The sequence below is a fragment of the Mesocricetus auratus genome, unplaced genomic scaffold (assembly GCF_017639785.1).
Source record: "Mesocricetus auratus isolate SY011 unplaced genomic scaffold, BCM_Maur_2.0 Super-Scaffold_15014, whole genome shotgun sequence".
Taxonomy (NCBI): Eukaryota; Metazoa; Chordata; class Mammalia; order Rodentia; family Cricetidae; genus Mesocricetus; species Mesocricetus auratus.
The window spans coordinates 47,070,203-47,089,120 of NW_024429186.1; the positions used below are offsets into that span (position 1 = coordinate 47,070,203).

The following is an 18,918-nucleotide window of genomic DNA, read 5'->3' on the forward strand; positions in this document are numbered from 1 at the left end:
CAGATGGGCTGCCACCAACCTCCCTAGACATATAATTCTGAGCTTGAAGTCAATCAAAAATCAAAATCTCTAAGTTTTTTTTCACACACATCAAATGCAGTTCCTTCTGTCTTGTACTGCTCTCTTCCTTTAATCACTAAGGATAAACAACTCTGCTTCCATTCCTTCTAAGCTTCCTCTTAGTCCTGACCCACAATCACTAAGGATAAACTCTGCTTCCATTCCTTCTAAGCTTCCTCTTAGTCCTGACCCACAATCGGCATTCCTTACCAGCTTCCTTTCCCTTGACCCAGGGGAGGAAGTTACATTTAGGCCTGTGAGGTGATTCAGACCTGGGTCTTCGTTCGCCAGATCTAGGTGGCTCTGATTTCCTTGGGCACTAAGTAAAGATACTATGGCCTATAGGAATACCTGTAGGAGGCCAGAAAGGTGGACACTGACCTGGGCCAAAGACATGTGAAGCTTTGCTGGGGAAAGTGCCTCCGTGAACAACTGAGTCACTGCTATCAGAAAAGGGGCCAAGAAGCATCTGTTTGCAAGTGCCAATCACTCTTGGGAAATGAAGCTAATTACACAGAAAGAAGATAATGCAAACCCTCCAGATAGCAAATAGAGACAAGAATTTCACAAGCTAAGGCCTGGCACTTGGTAAACATTGAATGAACACAGGATGAAAAGCCAGGTGAACAAATAAGAGAAAACTGTATGTGGACATATTCGAGGACCACATATTGCTGTACAGTGTGGAGGACCCCGCTCCTAAAGAAGGGATGGTGACTGCCTTACATCTATAAACTGAGTATCAGAAAAAAAAATCAAGAAAGATAAATTCAAAGCAAAATCAGCCATTTTGAAAAGCCAGTCTCATCACACTGACATCTCCAAGAAAGATTTGACTAAAACCCAGTTCTCAGGAAGCTACTACAGTGCAGAGTGTAAATAAAGGCGACGCACATACAACTGCTCCCCTTGGGAGACGGTAAACTGAGGTAGGTAGGGCTCAGCTAGAAAGCAGGCCGGGCCTGGAATTGACAGGAGCTACCCGAGCCTCTGTGTGCAAGCATGGCTTTCACCTGTGAGCCCCAAGCCCTGTCCTACCCTCACCGTCTCTTCGGGAAGACACACCCATGGGTTGAGAAATCAGCCTCTCGAGACACTTTGACTGTAAGTGCAGAAGTTCTCCCCTTCTCCTGAACTTTCCTGTTTTTGGAATCTCCCATGTCACAAGGAGACTTTTGAAACGACTCTTATTGTCTCTGTTGGGCTTGAACTTTGTGAGAGGAGGAACAGGATTTCTTCTCATCTCCGAGACCTCCCACAGTGCTTACAAGCTCCTGTGTGCACAGCAGAGACTGAACGAGTAGTTAGTAACGCAGATGACATGTGAGGACCTGAACCGAGTACCATGTGGGAGCACTCTCCGATGACAACCAGTGAACAGGGAAGGTAAGCGTGTGTCGCATGGCTGCTAATGGCCTACCGAGATAGTATCTGAAATCCAGGTACAGGTCTCCTGGGCTTTAGAAGGCCCTCCTACACGGAATGACACCACTCAGTTGCTCATAAACCCCCTTCCATGTCACACCAAGAAACCCCGCCCCACCTTGGCACGGAGAAAGCTGCTATTGTCTGTTCTCAGGCAGATGGGGTCAAGTAAGGACAGGGCTCTCTGGAAGCTTCCTGAACCGGTTCACACTATTGTAAACCCAGCTGTTCTTGTGGAATTGACCTGGGTGGTGACCTGTGAGTGATCAGGACAGATAATAGTGAAGGTTTCCCCTGAGGTCCCAAGCCAATTTCTTAGCTTTCGCAGCAGGGAGGGGTGTGTCTACTGAGTTGTCTGAATCAATTATCCTTTTGCCCAGGGGCTTCATCGGCCCCACCAGCTGTGGGGTTAACCCTGTAAGGGTTCTTGCTGTGGCACATTAGGCTAACACGCTGTAGAGTCCCACCCCACCCCCACCACAGTCTCCATTTACCTTTCTCTTTCCTCAGTTAAGAGCTCCCTGGGAATCTACAGAAACGAGACACCTTTCCCAGCCTCCCTTGCTGGTGGTGGTTCCCTCTGCAGTGATGTCAGGGAAAGCGGTGTGTGTGTGGAGGAGAGCACGCTATCCCAGGGAGAGGAGGGAAGGATATGCCCAGTGTTGAGGGTGGCGAGAGAACAAGCTAGAATGATACCACACTGTTGACAGCTTCAGAAAGCCCTCGTGCAGATTTTATTTATATGAGAAGAAAGTAGATTCTATCTTGTTTACATCATTTGTGTGGGATGGGGAGGTGGAGTCGTTAAGAACTCAATCTAATTCCCACTGCTGCCTGGGTTGGGCAGGAAGTTGCTTGTCCCACAGAAGTCCTGTGTAGCCTGAAGACTTGAAAACCCGTTCAAATAGAACACAGACTCCATGACTTACTTTCAGACTCGTGGGCTGGAATCTGGATGGCCAATGCCACAGTCACCGCAGGCGCAGGTCTGAGTGGGGAAAGAATTCGAACATGGAAAGAATTCTTAGGCGTATACTCCATTATGAACTGAAAATCTTGCAAGCCCACAGTTCTGGTTAGTTTTAGTCAACTTGACACAAGCTAATGTCGTCTGAGAGGAGGGAACCTCAGTTAAGAAAGCAAAGCCTATAGAGTATTTTGTTAATTAGTGACTGGTGGAGGAGGGCCAGCCCATTGTGAGTGGGACCATCCATGGACCGGTGCTCCTGGGTTCTATAAGAAAGCAGGCTGAGCAAGCCAGAGGGAGCAAGCTACCAAGCAGCACCCTGCGTCCGCTCTTGCCTCCTGGGTCCTGCCCTGCTTCTGTTGATGATAACTAGGATGCCCATGGGCCCTTTCTTCCCCTGAGAGTGTGGTGGGGATAGATTCCATAGTTATAACAAGGGTGTGTGTGGGGGTCCTAATTCAATGGACATACTATAAACATGTATTCCCAGTCTGCTGTACTGGAAGTTCGGGGCGCCTTTAGCTTCAGTAGTCCTGGCAATTGCTCTCTCTCAGTCGCTTTCCTCTAACTGCCTTTCTACCTCCACACAGCGAGAAGACGGCCATTCGCAGCCTTAGGGTCACACTGGAACAGGCTAGCCCCTCTTTTCTACCAGCCATAGCAAATATCCAGGGACTGGTCATTGTCTGTCTGACCTGGGCCCACGTCTAGCCTTGAATGCACAGTTGATGACGAGGCTTGTGCCGATGGCAGTTCTGAGGCTAGGTGAGTCAGCTCCATCAGAACTGGGAGCACTCGGTAGCTTGAATGTAATTGGCCCCCATAATCTCATAGAGAGTGGCACTGCTAGGAGGTGTGGCTTTGTTGGAGTGGGTATGGCCTCTCTGGAGGAAGTGTGTCACTGTGGGGGGTGGGCTTTGAGGTTTCCTGTGCTCGGGATACTGCCCAGTGTCTCAGTCAACTTCCTTTGGACTGTAAGATGTAGGACTGTCAGCTACTACTCCAGCACCATGTCTGCCTACATGCTGCCATGCTTCCTGCTGTGGTGATAATGGATTGAACCTCTGAAACGGTGAGCTGACACCTTAAGTGTTTTCTTTGTAAGAGTTGCTGTAGAGTGGGGAAGAACCTCAGAAAAAGGCTTGTTTGATTAAGTATCTTATACGATAATACTATTATTCCAGTATTAATTAGAAATAGAGGGATGCCATTTGAATCCTGTTTCTTTCTTGAAACCCTGGGGGAGAAAAATCTCCCAGATCACAGGGCTTCATGTAAAAAATGGCTGGAGAGGGTATGTGAGCTGGTACCTGGAAATGCAAAGGGCAGCCTGGCCCCACAGACCAGCTGAAGTGGACCCTTGTCTGCTCAGCCTCAGGTTGTGTGTGGTGGTAAATAGCGGCTGTCGATGTGACAGGATCTAGAATCCTGTAGGAGACACACTTCTGGGCAGGTCTGTGAGATATTTTCTAGTTTGGGTTAGTAAGGGTGGGAACACCCACCCTAAATGTGGATAGTACCAATCTCGTGAGCTGGGATGCTTGGCCACATAAAAAGGAAGATGGTAAACAGAGCACACACACACCACCATTCATCTCTCTGATACCTGACTGTGGATACAATGTGACCAGCAGCCATGGCTTCCTGATGAACTAACTGTGAAGTACCATAAACTGTTCCTACCTAAGGATCTTTTGTCTGGTCCTCTATCATAGCAACAAAGAAAGTAACTAAAACAAGGAGGTCCAGGCGCTCATGGACCAGCATGACCCTACACCACCTTGCTTCAGAGATAAACCTGTGTGACCCATTCCAAGGAAAACCCTGGTGGTGCTACACAGCAAGGAGAGCCCTGCTTGTGTCTGAAGGATGCCTGGTCTAAGTGTGTAGGAAATCATAACCAAAACAACTTCTAGAAACATAGCTGGCCTTTGCACACTCAACGTCTAGAAGTAAAAGTTGTCCTTGTGTATATTGTACAAGAAGCTGAGACCAGAGTGATCATAGTGCACATCCATAATCCCAGTACTCCGGAGGCTGAGGCAGGAGGATTGCCCAGACTACATAGTGAGACTGTGTGTCCAAAATAAATAATAAACAAAACAGCAGAAGCTGAAACAGAACTCACAAAAAATCCCAGAAACTCTTCCTCACTACAACAACTGTGACAACCTATAGTCCCCGACACCCAATAAAAATGACCAAACCTGTTATTCTACCACCAGCATTGGTGGTGATCCTTGTGGGAGAGGGAAATGGGCCGGCCTATAAAACCATTGCTTCTGCAGAGAGCCACAACCTAGTGTCACAGTGGGGTTTGCCTGTACACAGCTTGACTACAGCATCGGGTGTAGCCCCTGGGATATCCATCTCTAGATAAGGGTCTCTTCTTCCCCTGAGCCTTGCTACCCTGGGTGCCAAGACACTCAGGACTAGAAACAAGGCAGGGACTTTATTTTATCTGAAGTTTAGTGGGTGACAAATAAGGACTGGTACTTTAACCAGTTAAGACTACAGTGAGCAGAGACAGGGGGACCAGTGGTTTAAGGTCATCCTTGGCTGCATAGTGAATCTGAAACCAATCTAGGTTATATAAAATCTATCCAAAAAAGCCCACAAAATTTACAGTCATCTCCCATTAAAATCAAAACTGAATACCCTTTGAGTCCAACCTAGAGGAGCATGTTCTCATGGAAAAGGCCACAAATAGTCCTCATTTTTTAAAATTGGGACCAAAAGTCTCTCAATGTTTAAATTTTACAGACCAATAGAATACACCATATGGCTAAATATAACAACTTCCATTAACAAATATTTAAAGACAAAAAATTAAAGGCATTACAACACAGAAAACATCAGAAGGGGCATCGAATTTTGGCTGAGGCTGCCATTTAATTAATCCAAGTTGAACATATGGCTTTGGTTACGTGAGGTTCCTGGCCAGAGCTATGAAAACCAGGAGAAAAGCTGCCAGCCAAAGTGTGGCGTTCCTTCTCACCCCACCCAGGGCAGCCCAGGACCCCATGCCCACCTAGTGATGTACGCAGCACCCATCCTCACAATCACCCTCCACAAACCCCACTCTGACCACACTCGCAGAATTGAGAACGTCTTAGAAGTTTAAACATTGCTTTACTGTCTTAGAATCTTTTCCTAGAAAAATCCTTGAGGAAGGGCCGGGAATGTGTCTCCATGGGTACAGTACTTACCTGGTGTGCGTGAAGCCCCGGGTTTGTTCCCTAGCGTCACATCATCATTTGTGATGAGTCTAGTCTGTGATCCCAAGACCTAGGGGGATCAGGAATTTGTTCCTACTCTGCTACACTGTGAGTTTCAGGCCACCCTGGACTACATGAAACCCTGTCTTAAAATACTCATCATCCTAACTATCTATCTTGAAGTATTTAGTTCATTGCATTTAACCATAGCTAACAGATCTGGTCTAGAATGTTAGAAGTAATTCTCTAACCAGCTGTTCTCCTGTGCCCATTAAAAGCATCTCCCATCCTTCCCTCCTGTTCTCCCCTTTCTCTGCCCCCTCCCAGACTCTTGTAGCCCCTGACTACTCTTTACTTGTAAGACAACTCTTTAAAGCATCTAACTCTTTAATGCATCGGTCTCTCTGTACCTCATTTCCCTCACCATCACCTTCCCCTACTTCCGGCCATGTCTCAGCATGTAACAGGATTTCATCTCTCTTTTTTTGGTTGGGATAGACAGACCACATTTTCTTTTTTTCCTGTTCTGCAGTACTAGGGATTGAACTCAGGACCCTCAGCATGGTTAAGTAAGTGTTCTACCTCTGAGCCACACCCCTAATCCACTTTTTCCTCATGCATTCACCTGTCAGTGGTCACCTGTGTTGGAAGTTCATTTCCACATTCATTTCTCTTTCTTTAGATATATATATCCATGAATGGTGTTGCTGGATCGTAGGGCATTTATAGTTGCAGATTTTGGAGGAGCCTGTATATTGTTTCCCATAATGACTGGATCAATTTACATTCCTGCCAACAATGTGATATACTTTTATTTATATAATGATTAACCTTTAATTGCATAACTGTTAAGTTATTAGGAAGGGTAAGAGGGTGAGTCAAGAGCTTTTGATTGGAAGGATAGACACGTGTAAATAGTTCTTAGGAACTGGATCACTCTGAAGGCAAAGTCAGAAATCGCGGGGCCCCTTTGAGGCCACATTTGGGTAATAAAGGAAGAGCCATACACCAAGGATGAGTGCTGTGGCCAGCGGGGTGGCCAGAGAGTCAACAGTAGGTGTTTGGTGTGCATGCCATGTACTATGGAGGGGGAGAAATATAGGTTTTGACAAGAGGTGCTGGGTATGTCAATGATTCACATCATTCATTTATTAGAGAATCTATGGGAAAACAAGGAGCAGTGAATATGTACTCAGAGAACAAAAGGAAGGCTGAAGTTAAGTTGCAAAATTAAAATTTTAAATATGAATAAAGTCCCATGGGACCCCGAAACTGTAACCTTTGGGGTTATATATTTGGCGAGGGCTTTTTTACATACTTGACAAACGTGATTTGCATTTCTATTGAACAGAAAAGTCATTTACATTTTAAACTTCTGATGCAGTCTAGGGGTCTGGAAATGGTATGATCTGAGGTCTTGATCAGGTCTGTTTCCTTGGCCAGTTAAAGAATTAAGAACCGGGTGAAATCTGCATCACACCAGGTAGCAGCAGAGAAATCTCGAACACCGCAGACCTAGTCAGCAGCTGAAGAAAGGTGTTTGCTGGGGGTGAGGCGCACACGTGCAGCAGATACACACAGGAAGGGGTCTCTGCTAATGAGAGAGGGGGCCTAGGAAGCTGGAAATCCCAGTCTCTTAAGCCTCTAACGTGTTTCATCCGCCTGATTTATGGTTGATTGGTTTGAAGACATATGAAATGGTTGATTGGTCTGAAATTGACCTGTGATGTCCTCATCCAGTCTTGAACCTGCTGAACCAGCCGGTCAGCAGGGGCCTGCTGGTGGGAGACAGAAACTGCCACACTTGAGGCTGAGGAAGAAACTGGCTATCTCTGAGGTTTGCAACTTTTATTACCTAGCCACCCCCCCCCTTATCTGTCTGCACCAGGGAATGTGTCTAATTCCTCCTCTCTCTTTTCCATGCAGGGTCATCTAAGTTTGTAGTTATAAATGTGCAGGCTCTAGTTCATAAGAAACAGCGATTTAAAGTTACCTTCTGCCGGAGAACCAGGCAAACTGTCAAATGGTCTTAATGGGTGGTAACGTTTAATACTGGGAGGGCCTTTTCCAAATCCCTTAAATATTTACAGTTCTTGGGATTTTCTGTTTTGGTTGTTTTTGATACAATGTTTCTCTGTGTAGTTCAGTGTAGCCTGGGACTCATGACCTACCAGCTTCAGCCTCCACGTGATGGGATTACAGGTGTGCAGGACCAGTGATAACTTCTAACACTGGGAAAAATCAACAAAATTTTGCTTCAGTGGGGTTTTTAAAGGGGAAACAGCGGTGGTTGTGGGAAGCCTCATGCCCAAGCAGCAGACCTCTCTCCTGGCCGGCAACTCTCCAGCACTATAACCAAAATCCTTTCTCTAGAAGCTCACGGGCTGGGGCTGTAAAATCTGCCGGTTGAGTAGCACACTTGGTAGGACATCGCTCTAAAGGTCACTTTCAAAAACTGTAAAAGGCCTTCCTTCCCTTGCCGCACACATCCTGCAGGAATGGAAGCAGAGAGAGGCACGTGTCCAAACACTCCACGAGCCAACATCCCTGGGCTGCCCTCCTGCTCTGGGCTCCGTGGCAGTCCACTTCAAGCTCAACTGAAAGGAGGAACCATCGCGGGCAGGCTGACCGTGTCCGTCCTCCCCAGTATCCTACTCCAGGGTCCAAAGCCAGACTTCACCTGTGTCCTGCGGACGCCCCGCGGGGACCCTGCAGCTGCTAAGCTACCTGGACTGCCCTGAGGTGCTAGGACTCAGGCCAGGGGCGAGCCTCGTGAGCTCCTGGCCTGAGGTCCACCCCCAGCCTCGGGCCACTGCCCCAGAGCCACCCCTTGTTTTCATAAAACACGCGCTGAGTCGTTTTGCACACAAGCCAGTTGTCACAGGCCTTCTCTGTTTTGACCAAGAGTCTAGTGATTCTGCTGCAAATTGGCTGTGTTGGGGGCCTCCCGCTGCAGTCTCCTTACGCTGGGATGACGGGAAGGTCGCCTCTGTTCTCACGGATCTTCTCCAGTCTCCCCACCTTGGGGAGGCACCAGGTGTTTTCTCTGAGGCTAGAGCCATGGGTTCTTTCTTTCCACTCTGAGAAGCTGGTGCTGTTTTTTAAAATAATAAAATTGCTTCCCCAGCCTTCCCCAGGGACCAATTGAACCACACCCTTTTCTTCTCCTCCAGAACAGATGAAGCCACAGACCAAAGCCCTTTGGTTGCTTCTGCCAGCTCCAAATGGGCTCAGACCCACAAAAACCGAAAGTGGACACTCTCCAGGAACTGGGAATTGAGGATGGGGGGTGGGGGAAGCAGGACGGGACCCAACAGTCCATGTCAGCACCTAACAAAAAAACGATGAGGGGGGCCCAAAGGACAGCAAGGGGTATCGCAACCACAGAGACCTTCAAAAACCCTGTGCTGGGTACATATTTAACCCGTTCCCCAGTGTGCCACAGAATGAAGTGGCCTTAGGGAGGGATAGGTTCTCTTGGCTTAAAACCAGGCTGCCCTGCCGGAAGTTAATTACCACCACTCCCCACCCCCACATGTGCAGGCAGACACCACACACACACACACACACACACACACACACACACACACACACATTAAACACCAGTAGCAGTTCACAAGATTTGTGGCAACCCAAAATGCCACTTACGTCCTAAACACAGTCCTAAGGATCAGGTAGCTTGAAAACTACTGCCAGATAATTTCCTAAAATACAGTCCAAAAGACATTAATTAGGCCTTTGAGGCTATAAAATGGTATTAAATTAAAAGAGTAGTGGTCAGAACCATGCTGGGTTTAGGAAATGGCAACCTCAAAAGGAGAACAGGAATTGCTATAAGACTCCTCAGAACCTACATAAATACGAGTTTTGAATCATCAAAATTGGGGATAGATATGCAGATTTGCAAATTTGATAGTGGGATTCTCTGTTGTTGTTGGGTTTTTTGGGGGGGGACTGTTAGATGGAGTTCACCTTGCATGACCCTCCACAGTCCTCTTGGGGACTTGGGCATCCAGGGCAATGTGATACCCAGCAAGCAGCCAGCAGTCAAACAGTCCTATGCAGACCGGTTGTCCTGTTGGTTTGTCTGTTTACTTGATTAATTGGAGTTTTGTTTTTCACAACAGGATCTCCCGATGTAGCCCAGACTAGCCCCACTTCAGGCTCCTTACATTTTGACTGAACTGAAACACCTTGAGAACCCAGACAAACAGAATGAAGACAACAGGAAGTTGGCTGGAGCTTCAGGAAGCCACCTCAGAGGTGGCCTCAGAGAAAAACCAGTGTGGTGAGCTCATGACATGCGCAGGTGATAAGAAGCACCACAGAAGGAAAAACCTGGCCAGTGTCACTAGTTTCCACAGTTCAAGGAAACGAAAATAGCCCAGGTGGCAGAGAGACTTGTGTGTGTGGGAAATTATTCAAAGGCTGACAGATGGGCTGGTGGTCTCCTCTCCTGCTAGCCTGGCTGTCTTGGCGTGGAAAGTCTTGCCTGGGAGCTGGGTCGCAGCAGCTACAGTGAAATACTGGAAATGAAAGCCAGCCGGGACAGATCTAACAGCAGTGAGTCACAGAAAACCAAGAGCCATCAGATGCTCAGGAGGGAAGCTGAAGCCAGGAGACAGCTGAGCTGAGCAGGACACCCTGCTGTGACTAGCACAAGGACTGGAGTGTTCCAGTCAGGAGGATTGGGCTCCTCATCTCAGAAGCTGAGGCTGCACACATGGAACTCCGGCTTTGCCCCAAGATCAGGGGCACAAAACCCTGCCTATTTCTGCCCTCGAGGGTGCCAGCCGGGCACACTCGCTCCTCCCCAGGCATTGGCAGGGGTTTGGGGGCCTTGGGGATTCTGATACTTCCTGAGTAAAGCTAGGTGAGCAATCTAGCATCATCGGGGTCCCAGCCCCCCACCCAAACCACCCTCCTTCAGGGCTTGAAAATCTAGACCCTGCCTTCACAGGCTCTGTGCGCTGAAACCTTTTCCTGAGCAGTTTGTAAACTGTTGGCTCTTAAATTTTTCCGGTTTAACTGGATGGGCTAGTGCCTGAGGCCATGCACTCAAGACCATGGTTCCAAAGCTAGAAAAGATAGGCCATCCAGGGTCCCTAACCTCTCCTTATTCAGGTCTGGTGGCCTTGGAGGATCCTACCTCAGGCTGCTACACAGCCCATGGTGGCAAAACACAAATAAACTTGGGTAATTTTTTTTTCCTCTCACAGGCCACAGTCGAGCTTATTAAAATTGGATGACAGTAAACCAATGACTAACTGGGTAATTAAAACCACAAGGCTGGGATCTCTGGGGCGCAGTTCTCTAAGCCAGTGTCCTCATCTTTCCCTCAGCCTTTGTGAATTTGAAACTCCCCATGTGACCCCCACCCCTCTCAAGGCCATTTTTCTGCTCATCCATGACTGTATCCCCACTCCCTCGTCTGCTATAAGGATCAAGGGAATCTAACCCCTCAGCTGAAGCACAGCCCAGATTTCCAACAGACCAAGGCTCCTCAGCCTCTGAGCTTCCTGCCAGGAAGCCGCTTCTCTCTTTCTGTTCCATGGAACTTTGGCTTCAAGCTCTCCGAGCCTCCCAGTTTCCTCAGGAGAGTGAGCTAGGAACTTCAACGTGACTCAAGCCACAGCTGAGAAGCCCATGGGCTGCTTTAAACAGTGATGTTTACAATGCCCTCCAAGGCACTTCTATGTTTCTACCTTTAATATAGGCTTAGGAGTTCCCACCTGCCTGTGGCATGCTCTGTGGTGTCTCCCCACACCAAAGCCTCATTCTCTGGCCTCCCTGCTCCCTTCTTTCCAACCAGATACCCTACTCCCTCTTGGAGGTGTCCAAGGGCTAGACTTAAGATAAAAATGGTACTGTGGTTGCAACGTGCCCCCAGCATTCACGTTCTGGGAACTCAATACCTAGTGTGCAACAAATATCCAGGATGTCCTCAGGGCTGAAACCCCATCCCTCAGGAGGCTAAAGCAGGAAGATTCTGAGTTCAAGGCCAGGCTGGGTGACATAGTAAGTTTGAGCCCAGCTTGGGCTACAGAGTGAGACCCTGCCTCAAAAAAACAAACAAAAAGGAGGCATTAAAAGGGCTTTTACAAGGGACCTTTATGAGAACTTTTAACAAGCCCACTCCTGTGATCGTTACTGTATTAGCTTGGCTCTTTTGTTTCATGATGCCTTCAGCCACGTCATGCTGCTGCAAGAAGGCCCTAAACAGCTTCAGCCTGCCCAGGCTGCACTTCTCAGTCTCCAGAACCAGGGGCCAAGTGGATTCTTTAAAAATACATTACCATTATTGATTATCATGCATTTGCATAGTCTACGTGTAGTGGGCATGTGGGGCCAGCTCTCTCCTTCTCTCTTTAAGTAGGTTCTGGGAGCCCTGCCAGATGATTTTTGTTCTTTATAAATAACCCAAACTGTGATATTCTGTTACAGCAGCACAAAATGGACTAAGACCGGTAGGTTACATAATTTTTATACACTATCCTTGAATAGGTGGGTGAGTGTTTTAATTTTTAGAAATAGGGCCCAAGAGAGGACTTAGTAGGTAGAAGCACCTGTATTCTGGTGCACACAAAGTGTAGAAACAAATTAAGGAGACAAATTAAAGCCACTTCCTGTACTCAAGATGGCATGTGTGTGTGTTTAGGTTAAATGCATGTTGAGAGACTGTGTACATGTGACAGTATCTCTGACCACCAGACACTAGTTTTCTCCACTTTTGTGACTCTTAGCTTCTGAGCCTCCTGTCCTCACAGTGTAAAAGACACGGCCAGCCCGATGAGCCCTTAGGAAGCCGGCAGGCTGGCAAAGGCATCTGAGACACATCCTGACAGATTCTAAACAAAACTGAAAAGTATAAAGACGCTCAGCCTGTGATGTGGCCCCAAACTGTAGAGCTGTGTCAGATGTCCCTGCTGCCTAGGGGACCACTGGAGATGCCAGCTTGGAGTCTCTTTGCCACAGTTGTGTTTTCCCGGCGGGGAGTGAGAAAGGCAGCGTGACTCTGAGCAGCAATGACTGTGAGCACGCTTTAGACTCGGAAGACTGCAGGGCGGTGACAGACAGAGCCACAGATACTTGTGGTCATCTCTTCCGCAGAGTGATTTTCCTCATCCTCTTTCACCCAATTTCATACTTCAGGTTTTTTTTTAATCATTAAAATTAATCTTACAGCCAGGCAGTGGTGGTGCATTCCTTTAATCCCAGCACTCGGGAGCAGAGGCAGGCGGATCTCTGTGGGTTCGAGACCAGCCTGATCTACAAAAGCTAATTCCAGAACAGCCTCCAAAACCACAGAGAAAACCTGTCTTGGGGGGAAAAATAAAAATAACCTTACTACAAAAGGTTTAATTAAAAATCATTGATATTAAAACAGTTTTGAAGATTGGTCCACACTGAGCGTGTTCCCTGTCAAAGTCCTCTACAGTCTTTTGTTCAGGCCTGAGTTACCACTACTTACCAGTCAAAGAAAGAAAGCTGCAATCCAACCAGCCATTAACAGACAAATTTAAGCAAATGCAGTATGAGCAAGCGGCTGCCAGCTGCTGATGGCGGGTTTTCAGAAGAGAATCATAAGCCTACCAGGCAGTGATTAAGCATGATGATAACAGCCAATTTAGTGAAGGGTCACTGACTGGTTGGCTTGTTTATTTTAAAATTGAAACCCACTAATCACTTCCTTGAAGTAACAGCAAATGGTAGCATTGTGGTAACAGAAAGAATTCTACCACTTCCTGGCGAGTAATGCGTAGCTCATTTATGTTGTTCAACGTTTTTTTTTTTTTTGTGTGTGTTCTATTTTTTTCTCGAGTTAGGATATCTTTGAGAAGTAATGTCTAAGTTTAGGGGTGCCGTTCCAAGGAGCTCCTTCTGGGCACCTCCTAATCCTTCCCAAATGGTTCCACCCACTGGAGACCAAGTATTCAAATATGTGAGCCTGTGGAGGCCGCTCTCATTCAAACCGCCATAGACGCCTGCTAAGCAACATGGCTAAGCTCCACTCACCCAGGCTGCCTGTTGCCAACCAGGCAGAGAACCAGGCCAGGAGGACTGCTCCTTATGGAAATGAGCTACTTGGCTGTGAAGGAGGCCATAAGGGCTGTGTCTGGGACATTTCTGACATGACTGCTGACCATTGCCAACAGCTACATTACATTTGGTTTTACTCTGCATGACCTAGCCTGGTAGTAAGGATGTATCCTATTGGTCCAGGACACTCAGTACAAACTCGTCAATCTCAAGACTGAAATTCTTTCTCTCTTTTAGTAGTAGTAGTAGTAGTAGTAGTAGTAGTAGTAGTAGTAGTAGTAGTAGGTGGTGGTGGTGGTGCTGCTGCTGCTGCGTGCGTGCGTGCATGCGTGATTGGGATTGCATACACCCATTTGTGCACATGTTTAAATGTCTGCCTCTATTGTTTTCCCCTCTATTTTTGAGATAAGGACTCTTACTGAACCTGGAGCTTGCTGTTTTGGCTAGGTTGACTGCTTGTGACTTAAGCTGGGGCTGGGCGTTGGTGGCGCACGCCTTTAATCCCAGCACTCGGGAGGCAGAGGCAGGCGGATCTCTGTGAGTTCGAGGCCAGCCTGGTCTACAGAACGAGTTCCAGGACAGCCTCCAAAGCCACAGAGAAACCCTGTCTCCAAAAACCAAAAAAAAGTGTTAGGGCTGGGGGGGTGGGCACAGGAAAGTCCCTGAAGCTCATTGGCTAGCCAGCCCACACAGATAAGTCCCTGAAGCACATTGGCTAGCTAGCCTCACACAGATATTTCCCTGAAGCTCATTGGCCAGCCAACCTCGCTGAACTGATGAGCTTCAGATTCAGTGAGACACCCAGTCTTGAAAAGAAAAAACAGAACAAAAAAAAATGTGGAGAATGGTCAAGAAAAGATTCCTGACACCCATCTCTGGTTCCCACAAGCTGTTGTACACACATACATACTAGCAAGCACAAATGCCACATACACACATCATGCCACACACATACATGAACAGTCAAGCTTGGCAACCATAGATATTCTCACCTCTTCACCCGGGTTTCTCAAGTACAGGATTAGGTTAAGTAACTTTTTCAAGGGTGCACAGCAGGTTTGGCCACACAGAGGTCAGAGTACAGAGTTTTTTACAAATCCAGGGCTTTATCTATAACATACAACTTCCTGGAGGCATCCACAGAGTGCCATCAGAGTAATCTAGAGGGTAGAAAGTGCATAAAAAGGACAGTCACCACTCTTATCACAAACCGGTGTAATGTTCATGGGGTCTTCCTTGGAAGTTTGCCACTCAGAAATCCCAGTCTTAGGTCTCCCTGGGCAAAGGATTAGGTCTCCAGCTCTATGCTTACTTTGTTTCCCTTAAGAGAGGAGGGAGGTGGTACACATATATGTATAGACTCCTTTGTGCCTCAGTTTACCTCTTCTGGGCATCGTGTGTGTGTCGGTCTGTGTCTCTCTGTCTGTGTCTGTGTGTCTGTGTATCTGTGTGCGTGTCCTAGCCTGTGCATGCACATGAGGAGGCTACTGGCCAACACCAGGTGTCTTTATGTCTCTCACCTTACATTTTTAGTTTGAGTGTTTTGCCTACATGTGCAGCACATGCGTGCCCAGAGCCTGCAGCAGCCAGAAGACAGCATCAGATCCCCTGGGACTGGAGTCACAGGCAGTTGTGAGCTGCCTTGTGGGTGCTGAGAATCTAACCCAGGTCCTCTGGAAGAGCAGTCAATGCTCTTAACCACTGAGCCATCTCTCCAACCCACTCACATTTTTTCAGACAAGGTCTCTCACTAGCCCTGGAGCTTGCCATTTCAGCTAGACTGGCTGTCCAGTGAGCTCCCAGGACACACACACCTATGCCCTTCCCAGGTTCAAATGCATACTGCCATGCCCAACTTCTGCATGGACGCTGGGGACTCAAACCCAGGTCCTCATGCCTGCACACGTTCTTCACCCCCTGAACCATCTCCCTAGTTCCCCTTCCTGCCATCTTAACAGTGCCCCCAAATTACTAACTACCTGCCCCCCCAAAGAGACTTACTATTCAGTGGGACCCAGCACCACGAAGGCAAACCCAACCAAGTTGAAGCTGCAGAGGAGATGTGGTCCCAATCCTCCACATGACCCTGGTACCTTTCTCTTTTCCTGTGGTTCACAAAAGCCCTCGGGGTCTTTGCTGAGTGATGCACACCTGTTGACCCTCATCCTGTGCCCAGCTCAAGTCTCATTCCCTCATCCCTGTCAAAACCCACCCATCCAGTTATCCTACACCCTCATAGTTGCTCCCCGACCTTCTTAAACAGTGTATCTTCTCCTGTATGAGTGCTCAGGTCCTAATGGTTTGTGCCAGGTTTGCCCTCTTCGACCATGTTCATCATCCCAGGCAAAACCTGTGGAGATAGGGCTGGTAGAACTCAAGATGTCCCTGCTGTTGAGTTCTTAGGCGGAGGTTGAATAGGCAAACATGCACTGGAAACTCAGACCTCTCCTGATCTCAATCAGTAGGTCTAAGGTTTCCCACTAGTAAGGACGAAATTTGAAAGACTTTGGCCTCAAGATTAACAAAAAACTAAGTGAGATTATCTGATGAGGATGACCAAGAGAGATAGGGGACATCCTGTGTCTTCTCCACGTGCCTTCCCAGCTGTGCTTCAGGGAGAGGGTAACCTAGTTCCAATTCACCATAGTTCTTTTCAGCCAACCAGTGAGTCGCACCACGCTAGTTTGGGTTATAGTCTTAAGAGATGGTTTCCTGACAGTTTCTTCCGAGATTGAAACATTCCATCCTGCAGGGAATAGCGTCAGGGAATCCTGGAAACTAACCAGATTCTCTAGACCCCTCCCTGCCAGAGTAAACAGCAGAAGAGGCAAAGATTGTTGCAAAAGAAGGCTCTCGGGCAAGCAAAGCTGTAAAGCAGACTCCCGGACCAGACCAGCTGCTGGAAGAGGACTAGGCCAACTGAGGCACACAGAAAAGACACCCCAACTTGTTGAGCGGCCTGCAGGCTGTGCAATATGGTTCAGGTTCTCAGCTTTGTGAGTTTATCAGCCATCCTGGGGTGGCCCTTAGTGATGCAGCTCTCCCTGAGCCATTCCTACTCCTATAAGTAACTGCTCACCCATATTCCTGTAAGCGAGCCCAGCCAGTAAAACCAAGTTGGACTCTAATGTCATCCTTACTAATCTGCCATGGTTCCTGATCTGAGGTAAGTAGACACGGGTATAGCATCTCCCTAGGAAAAATTTTGTCACACATCAGAGGTGGTCTACCTACCGGGGCAGGGATGCTTTGCCAGGGTCTTCTGGGAAAGTTTTCTCTAACTGTACACAAATGAGGACACACTCAAATCAAATTGTATCCTTTGCAGCCAACTTGTGATCATCCGTAAAGACAGTCTGGGAACAAACTCCGGGACCACGGTAGACTAAGAGACAGAAATAGGTGTGATAATCCCAGGACTCTGGAGACTACGCAGGAAGATGAGGACAGTGAAGTTGAGGTCTGCCTAGGCTATGTTGTGAAATCCTATCTCAAAAGAGAATGGGAAGGAGGGGAGGAGAGGCAGCTCAGTTGGTGGGATAGACACACGGGCACGTGCATGCACAAACATGCATGCACGTACGCACGCACGCACTCATGCATGCAGGCCTGAACAACGTGATCTTCGTTGGTTTGCTCAGGCACTATCTCCAGTCCTACCTGAGGTCTACCAAGCCTGTGGATTTCTCAACATAACATGAAAGGACAGAGCCTCTTTTTGCTTTTTGTTTAAGCCCAATACATACACTATACCACAGTACATTATGTTCTGGTTCCTTTTTGTGATTTAACTCAGAAATTATGCATGTCGTTTAATCTCATGTTAATTTCTCTTAAAGAAATAGTCACAGCAAAGCAGATACAGCTTTGTACTCCTTAAATTTTCCCCAGGATTCCTAGGTCTGTGGTGCCCAGTAAATGAGGAAGTAGCAGTGATTCAACAATGAAAGCCTGGCCTTCTCCAGGGAGACAAAGCTTGCTACCTTCTCCAGGGAGAGCTGGTGTCTGCCTGGCCTGGGACCTACAGTGTCATCAAGACTGCAGGCTTCTCTGTCCTTTCTTCCAGAAACCTTCATATATGACTTTTCTACTTCAAAATAATTTCATGGCACAACATGGCAGCCAGAGTCACAGCTACTCCACCGATCTACCTGTCCTAGGAAGGAAGGGGGAACAGCATGTCAGCCGTCTGTTCCCTCTTACAAAGTCCTTTCAGAAGATTCCCTCCAAAATATCTGCTTCGCACCTTACTGATTTGGTGCCTCAAGCTACCGGTGTGGCTGCCAACGCCTTCAAGTGGGCACATCACCACATTCAAATCCAGTCGTGTCAAGGGAAAAGGAGAGAAAGGATCTTGGTAAGCAGCCAGCAGGTTCTGCCTCACCCTGCAGAACAAGTCTGGCTTCTGCATTCAGACCTCACCTTGTATCTCCTCCAAAGAGACCCAACTCTAGCAGCGATTGCTCTCACCATAAGCTCTTATCTTCAAAAGCTGAGCTCCCTTCAGCAAGGATCCCTGGACAGTATCTTCTCTTTCTGTTTATGGCCACTCACTGAGTCCTCTTTAACTAGACACCTTTAGCCTTCGTTAAGCTCTCTACTTCTAAGCCAGATGTGGTAGCATCCGCTGGTAATCCCAGCCCAAAAGAGGTTGAGGCAGGAGAGCACAAGTTTGGGGCTAGCCTGGGCTACACAGTGGCCTGAAAATTAACTCACAGCACATTTCAACATCCCCAGCCAGAGCCCCCACACATTCCCTCTCTCTGTTCACATCTTTCCCCGGAACTGGGTTTTCCAGGTGCAGGTCATTCTTTTGTACCTGGCTTCTGACTATGATATTAACCTTCTCAGTTCCCTGGGCTGGGCCCAGGGCAACAGACCAGTCTGTGGTCAGCATCAGCAGCTAAGGAGACTCGTCTCCCAGCATCAAGGATGTTGGAACACGATCTTGTTGGAGACAGTGGGAGCTGGGAGGATGGGTTCCTGGCCCCTCATGGTACATTTGGGGGGTGCCACAGACAGCCTTGCAATCACGATGAGTGGCACAAACGAGGCAGTCAAACAGCCATGAAGGGAATTATTGTCTCACTAGAGTCAAAACATCTGTTCCTCCCACCTCACCTGGGCAAAAGCCAAATAATCAAACGAAGAAAACAATGTCTGCCAACAAAGCCTGTTACCTTGAGTCCTCCTGTCGAGAATATCTTC

The 18,918-nt window shown here is 47.8% G+C and overlaps 1 long non-coding RNA gene across 1 annotated transcript; it reads left to right on the forward strand.

Annotated features, from left to right (window-relative positions):
- Nucleotides 1-1,246: 1,246 nt before the first annotated feature.
- On the forward strand, nucleotides 1,247-12,854 carry LOC121139354. Its single transcript, XR_005876306.1, has 2 exons — nucleotides 1,247-1,446; nucleotides 9,798-12,854. It is a non-coding gene; the product is annotated as an uncharacterized LOC121139354 (long non-coding RNA).
- The last annotated feature ends 6,064 nt before the right edge of the window (nucleotides 12,855-18,918 follow it).